We start from the raw sequence: 10,922 nt of genomic DNA on the forward strand, positions 1-10,922 counted from the left end.
AAGAGTTAACCCTATAGGCACTAAGACACAGGAAAAGAAAAACAGCACTGGCTTTAGAACTCCAAGCACAGCAAGCACACATCTTCTATACTCTCCCGTTTAGAACTATTAGCCTGCCAGAATAAGTTAAAGGTTAAATAGTAATAATAATAATGTTCTAAATAGTAATGTCATGACCTAACCCTACAATATCCAGCTCAGATTTGAAAACATCCGTATGTGCTAATCAGAAGGGGTTTTCCATAACCTGTTATTTATTTATGTTTTTTGTGGTAGGACGACACATTTAGTAATTTATGTTAAAGTGAGATCTGTAATACTAATCTCATGGTTATAAGTTTGAATAACATGTAAAAAAATATGATGGCTAAATATAAAACTCTGCCCTTGCAATCTCTAATTCTGCAAAGAAAGTGGTCTGAGCCAATATTTTGGGGGTTTATTGAAAATTTTCAAAGACATATATATAATAATTACATTATGGGTTTGATTCCTCATGATTTTGTATTCTAAATGATCCAAAATTAGCAAACATGGCAATAGCAGCTGTAGCCTAAAATAAAGGGTCTGCTTTCCTTTGGTGTGGCTGAAATGTATACATATTTTTTTTAAAGAGCACACTGATTAACTGAAGATTATGGAGTAAATATTTGCAATTATGTCTTCACACTTGTCAAACAAAATGGCTTGAATGTCAAAATAATGATGATTATAAACAAAATATTTCAAACAGAATTCTTAACCAATGGTTATTGTAAATATACTTGGAAAACAAGAGTTTATCAGCAGTAAAGACAGTCTGCACAGAACAATTTCTATAAATTGCAGAACAATTTCAGAATTAAGGTCCTCAGTGTAAAATTGCAAAGATTTTGAATGAAGATTTTTTTTTAGTCTTTCCTATGCCTGAAAAGTTGGAGTGTGTGTGACTGTCTGATCACAATCTTAAAACAATAAAATAGAGTGTTTCATTTAAAAAAAAAAAAAAAAAAAAAAGTATATTTACTCTCATTTTTTAAACAAAGGCTAGGTGTGATCTTAAAGGAATTTGCTAAACTTTTTAACAGCTTACCTTATGATTAGTGGATGACCTGCTCTACCTCCTGAGCCACAGCAACAGACAAAAACTAGCTCTAAAGGTAATAAATCTGTGCTTGGACCACATGGATATTAATGAGACTTTTGCAGAGTATAAAGTAAAATATGCAAACCCTTAGAAAACAGAGTTGTCACAGTGAAACATTTTTCCTAAACAGATTGCTTGCTTGATAGGGCACTGTCAGGTAGATTCTTTTGTAAAGCAAAAATTGTGAGCATGAAGTTTTTGAAGTATTGCATTTTATAATTACCAATGTTCAGTGCCACAGCCTATCATAAACATGGTTGACACTCATTTCAATTACTGTAATCTATTGCTAATGCTAATTATACATGATTTTTTGTTTTTGAGTGATATTTAAAATTTGACTCTGTGTGTGAACAAACAATATAATGATGTAGTAGTTTTAGTTGCAGTTTCTTTTTACTCCTTTATACCTGTGTAACTCGTCCCTTCATTTGCCATCATTCAAATGATTTGTGCAGTTGTGATGAAAAGCATGTGACTGTTGTCTTAATTGTTTAAACTAGTCAAATGATTGTTTTCATATGAAAAGTAGTGAGATACCCACCTTGAAGTTGAGCATCTAGATGGACTGTCAGCATTGAGCTGAACCGGCTGTTACTCCCCAAACCATTTGCAGCAAAATAGCAAAGCAATGGTTCAGAGTAGGTAACTGCACCAATTTTCTGCTTTAACACTTTTGCATCTGCTTAATTGATTTAAATGACTGAAAATATTTTAGCTGTTCAGTGTCCATTGGTTTTCATGTTTTTTTTTCTAAAATGTTTTACTGTATGATTACAAAAAAAAATAAAGATAAGATGAGATAACTCTTTATTGTCATTGCACAGTCATACATAGTACAGTAGTACAATGAAATTGGAAAACTGTCCTACGTCGGCACTACATATAACACAACACGACACATCACAACGCAACACGAACAACACAACACAGTATATTAACTTAGTAATAAAAAAGAAGAAGTGTATGTGTATTGCACACTGTTATTATTGCACATTAATTATTATTGCACCTTCAATCAATCAATCAATCTTTATTTATAAAGCACTTTTCATATAAAACAAAATGTAGCACAAAGTGGTTTACATGGTTAAAAGCACCCCACCCCGCCCTCCAACTCACTCCCCACACTTTCATTAACATAAGCGATGTGAATGCAGACATATTCCCCCCCCCCCCCCCCGACACACACGCACACGCACACTTAAAAAGTAAAATTGGACTGGGTACGCATGAGCCACGGGAGGAAACACTATCACAGGGAGCCGTCTGCACCGGAAGCCGGTCACAGACCGCAGCCTCCAGGCTGGGCACACAGCAGGAGGGAGGCAAAGAAGCCCCCCAGCCAGGCTGAGAGGACCCCCAGAGCCCCAGCAGCCACGGTCGATCACAGCCCCGGTGCAGAGAGCGCCCTCTGAGGAAACACTGGAGATATGACACAATATGATATATACAGGGTAAAAAGATAAAATAAATAAGAACGGGATACAATATAAATATAAATATAAATAGAGTAAGAAGATTAAAAAATGAATAAGAATAAAATCAATAAATATTAGGTAAAACCTAAATTAACAATAGAATAACAGGATAGAATAAATAAGCATAAAATAAATCAACGTTAAGTAAAAGCTAAATTAAAAAGGTGGGTCTTGAGCCTGTTCTTAAAAACATGTACGTTCTCTGCGGCCCTGAGCTCCTCCGGCAGGCTGTTCCACAGACGAGGACCATACCACTGAAAAGCTGCCTCTCCGTGAGTATGTGTCCTGACTTTAGGGACAATCAAAAGGCCAGTACCAGAGGACCTCAAGGTCCGCGAGGGTTCATATGGTAAAAGCAGAACTGAGAGATAAGAAGGCCCGAGACCATTAAGACATTTAAAAACCAATAAAAGAACTTTAAAATCGATCCTGAAACACATGGGGAGCCAATGCAGCGATTCTAAAACCGGTGTAATGTGGGCCCGCCCCTTCATCTTCGTCAGCACACAAGCTGCAGAGTTTTGTAAAAGTTGTAAAGTTGAAATATTCTTTTTAGGAAGACCAGAGAGCAGGGCATTACAGTAATCAATGCGACTGGTAATAAAAGCATGCATCAACATCTCCGTGTTGGCCCGAGAGAGAATAGGGCGGACTCTGGCTATATTTTTTAGATGATAAAATCCAATTTTGGTTACATGTTTAATATGTGGGATAAAACCAAGCTCAGAGTCAAAAACAACACCCAGGTTTTTCACTTGTAGCGAAGGACATAGTGAAAATGCCTGTAATTTAGACAAGAGTTTCTCTCTCTGAGCCTCAGGACCGACGATTAAAACTTCAGTTTTGTCCTGGTTAAGCTGTAAAAAGTTTTCTGCCATCCAAGATCTTATATCTAAAATACAGTTAAAAAGGGCATCCATTGGTCTGGTGTCATCAGGAGACACGGAAATGTACAGCTGAGTGTCATCAGCGTAACTGTGGAAGTTCAATCCATGCCTCCTGATGACACCGCCGAGAGGGAGCATATTAAAAAATACAGGGCCTAGAACCGACCCTTGAGGCACACCACATGTCATTTTATGGATCTTAGAGGAGCATGTATCCATACTCACCATAAAAGTTCTGTCTGAGAGATAGGAAGTGAACCAGTTGTTTACAGCACCAGAGAGGCCCACCATGTGTTTCAGTCTGTTTAAAAGAATAGTGTGGTCTACTGTATCAAAGGCTGCACTTAGATCCAGTAGCACCAGGACTGAGAGCTTTTGGGAGTCCCAGTTACATCTAAGATCATTTAAAACCTTTAGGAGAGCAGTCTCTGTGCTGTGGTTCACCTTAAATCCAGACTGGAATATCTCCAGGATCTGTCTATCATTCAAAAAGTCATTAATCTGAGTAAAAACAAGTTTTTCTAAAATTTTACTTAAAAATGGTAAGTTGGATACAGGTCTGTAGTTATTAAAATCATTACAATCCAAATTGCTCTTCTTCAGAAGGGGCCTCACCACCGCCGTTTTAAAGGCAGCAGGGAAGACACCCAACTGAAGAGAGCAATTCATCATGTATAAAAGCTCAGCTTCAAAAAATCCATAAAGTGTTTTAAAGAGTGAAGAAGGGATTGGATCTAAAAGACATGTGGTGGGTCTCACTGTGGAGAAAACTTTCTTAAGGTTCTCAGCATTAACCAGGACAAAGCTGTCCAGTGTCTCCTCAGGTACAGTCGAGCCCTCAGATGTGTTTAAAATCATATCGCGAGAAGATAAAATATCAGATCTGATGGCGCTGACTTTTCCCCTGAAGTGGTCTGCAAACTGCTCACAGAGCAAGTCTGTGGGGGTTCTGTGGGAGCTGTTAAAATCAGGGTTAAATAAATGATCTATGGTGGAAAAGAGGACCTTGGGATTATTTTTGTTATTACTGATTATTTTGGCAAAGTATGAATTTCTTGAATTCCTTAATGTATTATTGTACATTTTAAGTTGCTCGCAAAATATTTGATGGTTGATTGTATTTTTATTTTTCCTCCATCTCCTTTCTGCTGCCCTGCAATTTCTATCGAATTTTTTGACTTCTTCGTTTCTCCAGGGTGATGCATGTTTTACGTTAATCTTTTTGGTGGTGAGTGGAGCAACGGAGTCAAGGCTTTTCTTCAATTTGCTGTTAAAATGATTAAAAATAAAATCACAGGGTGCAGGTAAAATCACAGGGGGGCATTCGTCTAAAACCCTGGTAAAATTTGCAGCCACTTCAGAGGTTAGATAGCGCCTCCTCACAGTTCACACCGAGGTCTCCCGCTGAATAAAACCGGTGATGTTAAAAAACACACAGTAGTGGTCAGAGACAGCCAAGTCAACAACAGAGGACACACTGGTGGACAACCCATGGGTGATGACCAGGTCCAGAGTGTGTCCTCTGTTGTGAGTCGACTGCGTGACGTGCTGGGTAAAATCCAAACAGTGAAGAATGTTTAAGAATTCTTTTGATGCAGGGTCAGAAGGATTATCTATGTGCAGGTTAAAATCACCGGTTAAAATGATCATATTATATTTTGAATGTATGTTTGTTAAAAATTCTGAGAATTCCTTGATAAAAGCAGCACTGTCTTTAGGTGGTCTATAAATTGTGACAGATAAAACTGGAGGGCTGCTGAAAACAATAGCATGGAATTCGAAAGTGGTAAAATGATCAAATAAAATGTGTTTGGTGGTGAGTGTGTTGTTGGCTAAAGATGCAGTCCCACCACCTCTCTTACCACTTCTAATAGAAAAAGAGAAATTAAAATTTGGTGGGGAGGCCTCAGTGAGAACAACTGGTGCATCCGAACCCAGCCATGTTTCAGTTAAAAATAAACAGTCAAGTTTATTATCTAAAATTAAATCATTAATAATAAAAGACTTGTTCAACAGAGAGCGGACATTTAAAAGTGCCATACTGATTGAGACTGGTGGATTTTTGACAACAGAGTTGAATGGATGTTGACATTTTTGAAGAGGCCGGAGGTTATTAATGTTTTTGGAGTTACTGGATTTATGATAATTCTGTTGCTCTCTGTTTGTGATTATGACAGGTATTGTGTTGACTGTGGGAGAGAAAGGTCCGAGTCCAGAGTTTTGTGTATTACTGTTAAAAGTGGAACAAATATAGGACCTATTTATACCTTGTCATAAATATAAATATTATTGTTTTAAACATTGTTACCTCCCCCCCAAAAGGGGGGGAGGTAACAATGGGAGGTAGGGAGGTAGCCAATCAGGTCAGCTATTTGCATTTATTAGGGCCATTGCCCTGTTGTAAAAGCTGTCCTTGAGTCTGTTTGTCCGGGACCTCAGCAGCCTGAACCTCCTGCCAGACAGCAGCAGCTTAAACACCCGATGTCCTGGGTGTGTACAGTCCCGTAGGATGCTGCGTGCCCTCTTGAGACAGCGAGTGCTGTACAGGTCCTTCAGGGAGGGAAGAGGATGTCCAATGATTTTTTGGGCCATATTAATGACCCTCTGGAGTGCCTTTCTGTGTGCTGTGGTGCAGCTGGAGAACCATACACCGATGCAATATGTCAGCACACTTTCAATGGAGCAGCGGTAGAAGACAGTCAGCAGCTCTTTACTAGTCCCTAAGGACCCCAAAGCACTTTACACATCCAGTCATCCACCCATTCACACACTGGTGATGGCAAGCTACATTTCAGCCACAGCCACCCTGGGGCGCACTGACAGAGCTAAGAGTAAAAAAAGAGCAGCCTGGCATAACGGCCCTGCACTTCCAGGTGAGAGATGGTGGTGTGGAGCGTTATAGCAATGGCATCTTCAGTTAATGTTGTGTGTTCTCACTGACTACAATAATACAATATGTTTCAGTGTGATGTTTTCTTTGTACGATAGAAGTCTGATGACAGTGATGAAGACCTGCTCGGTTGGAACCTTCCTTCTCCTCCTTCTCAGCTGTACTTTATCCGGACTGGAATCCGTGGTGTCAAGAAATTACTCGTACATTCAAATACATTATACCTGGCGGGAGGCCAAAAACTTCTGCAGGAAGTGAGGCTTCTTTTTTCTTCTAGTTATTCATGCCCAATAGTATGTAACATAGCAATGTATGCAGTCATAAAAACTGAGAAAATTTACCATTTTTAGAAAATATTAGTTCATTTTCAATAATGGCAGCGACACATCCAAAAAGTTAAGGCAGGACATCAGCATCGGGCAGGACATAAAAGAGGTCCATCAACATCTGGGAACTGAGAAGTCAAGTTATTGGACTTTTATAAGAGGAATGTTGTCCCATTCCCATCCGACATTCTAGCTGCTCAATAGGCCTGGATCTTTTTTTGTCATATTTTTGGTTTCGTAATACACCTTATGTTTTCATCTGAAGAAATATCTGGCAAGCAGGCAGCACTGCTATTATGATAGATGCAGTATGAAATTTAGCATTGCCTTGCTGAACTATGCAGGGCTTAACCTAAAAAGGGCGTTATCACTAAAACAAAACTTAAGTAATGAGCCAAAACTCCATAAGTTGTATTTTGTCAGATGAAAGTGAAAATAAAAGAATTTGAATGAATGCCAACTTATGGAATTGGATTTAAATTGTTATTTGTGAAAAGTTAAAACAGTTATGGTAAGACTAACACTGTTATCTGTAATTGCCCTTGTCTTACGAGTTTGATATGGGCAATGTTGGGCTGGAAAATAAAGTCCCATTTAATTCCACTCACCAAACAGGAACTGATCGTGTTTAACTCAAAACCTTTTGAAAGCTGATAAGGGGTTTTTGTTTTTTTTATTTTATTTTTGTTTTTTCTAATATTCCAATAGCACTGGCAGTCAGATTTGTTAAAATCCATGCCTCAAATTAATGGATTTTGTGTGTTTTTATTGACTTTATTTTCTTTTTGTCTATGAATTGGTTAGTGTGCAGCCTGACACTACAATGATGTGAGGAGCAAGGTGATGAACGCTAACACTGAGGAGGTGGGTTTATAATGCTATACATCTAAGAAATGTTTACTTTAGATTAATTATAATAATCATTATCATTATTATTCATTTTTATATGTGGTGTTTGTAAAGGTGGAATATGCTGACAGGCAAACCATTAGTAAACCAACGCTCTGTTGATAACTGGGGGACTTTTAAAGAAGTTCTGAATTGCTTCATGGCACAAAAGCTGAAACAGAATGCTATTTTTTCCTTTTTAGTGAGCAAAAAAATCAGCTTCTCGTTGTGTCTGACTGAATGAAATTTCTTTACTGTCCCCTAATGTGTATGTGTGAAAAATAAAGTCATGCAACATTGATGTTGCATAATTCTGAATGATGCAGAATTATGAACTCAGGGAGGGCTAACTTATTTAACAAGTAAAACCTCACAGTACAGCTATCAGTACTGCCTAGTTGACCTCATAGACTTAATAGACTTATAATGGAGCTGTAGCAAGTTTGTAAAATCATATTTTTTTTTAACTAGCAAAAACCCACCTTATGAAAGTGTTAAAGTGGAATATGCTGAAATTCATTTTGAATTTTGAATGAAATAACAATTTGACCCTTAAGCAAGACATGACTTTTGGTACTTGGTACTCTCCAAATCCTTGGACTTCTTGGTTTCTTGGTTGTTGCTTGGCAACTTGAAGCTTCAGCTCCCTCAGCAGATAGATTGGCTAGGCCATGACCTTAATGTGCTTCTTCTTTAGCCACCCTTTTGTTGCCTTGGCAGTATGGTTTGGGTCATTGTCATGCTGGAAGACCCATCCTCAATCCATCTTTAGTGTACTAGCTGAGGAAAGGAAGTTCTCGTCCAAAATTTTTAAATATTCTAATTTTAAAACAGTTCAGCCAACAACTTTATGGAGTTTTATTTATTTTATTCAGCTTATTTAGCTATATATCAATAACTGCTCAAACATGCTAGGTGCGCTTCTCAAAGTAAAGCCCAATAGCTCAAACCACGAATGATCGTGCATATAAATCACAAATTTTAAACCTTTATTGTTCAAAAAGGAATAGTAATTGTCGTTTTTGTCAATTTTTTTGCAGTTGGGTGTGCCCTGTCATCTTGTCATTGTTATTGATAAGTCTTTTAAGCATTCTATGAGAAAGAAAGGGGATGTTTTCATTGTAGTAATTTGACCACTGGGACAAACTGACTCTCACCTTGAATTAAAGCTCTTAAAGATCCATGGAGGTTCACTGGCTGCTTCTACCCCCTAGGTAGGGGGGCCAGGCCTGCCTTTTCTGGGTGGTAAATGGCTGTGGGTGAACGGGGCAGATATGATGTACTCTGACCTGCCGGTCTGCCCCACCATGGTAAACCACTGTGGAACTTTAGCCAAGCATGGCACAGGCAGTATGGAAACCAGAGACTGTACAGAGAGAAGAAACTTTCTCTGTTACTGGATGTAACCTTAATGACATCACTATCATCATTGGTGTCCAGGCCATCACTGCCTTGTAGCTCCCATCCACCACCTCTGTTTATAATCACATCCCAGAAGGGTTTTGTTTCTTTAGGTACTAGATATAAACTATGTTATAATCTGAAAAATTATCTTTCACAGAAGTTAATTATCAAAGAAGTCTCCTCTATTTATTTTTTTCATCATTTTCATTAGCATATCTGCTTTATACAGGTTGTAGATTACTTTGCAATCCCTCTGCTTCACTGTAAATCATGTCATTTATTGTATGTAACTGAAACACTTTTGAAATAAAAAAACCCCACTATAAAGCACTAATACTAACACATCAGCTTGATGCGTTTGCATCAGTGTTGATACACTGACATTCACAAAGCATTAGTGATCTGAGGAAATGCTGTCTGGATTTCATGAGTGTAAAATGACGTCGTTAGTTCTAATTTTGAAAACATTTAACATTCTTAAAACAAGCTAAAAGAGATCTGTGTTTAAACTGGATGACGTTTGTTGGATTTTATGACTAGATTTTTAACAGCTAATCAAATGCCATTTTTTCATGAAGCCAACTGCTTTTCAGTCATGTTTTACAGGTGTGACATGCTGACTGTAACTTATCAATGTATCTTAATGATATTAAGTGTGAAAATGACAATAGGGCTTTGGAGTTGACGTCATGCCACAATGCATTGTGGGAGCATGGCACCATTTTAGCAGGCCACGAATCAAAACAAACACACTGTGTTGGAAGGAAGATTGCTACGAACCACACTTAAAAGCAGTTCAAAGGGAAAAGGACGTTATAGAGACAGACTGCATCCGGATCATAGCTGGACTGGCCATCGGGCATACCGGGCATTTGCCCGGTGGGCCGATGTGATTTTTCGTTTTTATGGGCCGATCTTTTTTGTTTTCCGTTTTTCCGTAATGGTATAAACACTGGAAGGTGGTGGATTGGCCAGATGCTGGGAGATGTGTAAAAATAACTCAGTTGTTTGGTGGTGGCTATCGCGGAGCTTCCACAGATTCAGTAACATTAGCAAGTGGTGGAGGCCAGCAGGGGAGGCAGGAGGAGGAGAGACTCGATGCGGCCGCTGGTCCGAGCGTCAGGTGAATTGAACTTCAGGTAAGAAGTTAGACCTGCAGTCTATCTGGGTCAGATATAAACCAAGTTTAGGTGTAATTTATTTTCGTTATGCTGACTTTTTACAGTCAGTTACAATAACTCGTACTAGCTAGCATGATGGAGTTTCTATACAGCTGGGTGGGTGCTATAATGTTACCGATAGTGAACTTTATTTAATTCATAAAGTTGCCAACCGTCCCAGAATCGTCTCATATTCAGAGAAAATATTATGCGTTTCGTATTGAGGTGAAAAGGAACACAGTTTGTCCGGTACTTCAGCTACAATGAAAAATACACAAAGCTGGAGTTATTCTGTGTCTTTATGCTGCACAGCTGTTTCTTCTTCTCTCATTCTCTCCCCCCAGTTGTTATTTCAATCATGAAACTGATCAGTGATCAGCTGATCGCTTTTCTCTCTTGTTTGTTTATCGCCAATCCAATCCATCCAATGCACCAAGGATTGGGTACAAGATTTGGCTATTTTTAAGCCTCCACGTCGTGAATTTGCCGTCATTCAAACAAAGGTAAGTCAGCTTGAGTACTGCCAGTAAAATGTGTTTGATTTCTCTCCGAACATTCAGATTAGTGCAAGCATAAATTCATTCATGTGGGGAAATTACAGTGAGAACATGTGGAGGCTCTGTTAGATGGATAACATAGTGAGTTCAGTGCATTGATGTGACATTGTCCTGAAGCATTTAGTTATTCTCTATGGTTAAAGAAATTGCACTAATGAATTTATATTTATTATAAATAATCCTAATTATACATATTGCTTTCA

Source organism: Neolamprologus multifasciatus, chromosome 1 (assembly GCF_963576455.1).
Source record: "Neolamprologus multifasciatus chromosome 1, fNeoMul1.2, whole genome shotgun sequence".
In the NCBI taxonomy this organism is placed as follows: Eukaryota; Metazoa; Chordata; class Actinopteri; order Cichliformes; family Cichlidae; genus Neolamprologus; species Neolamprologus multifasciatus.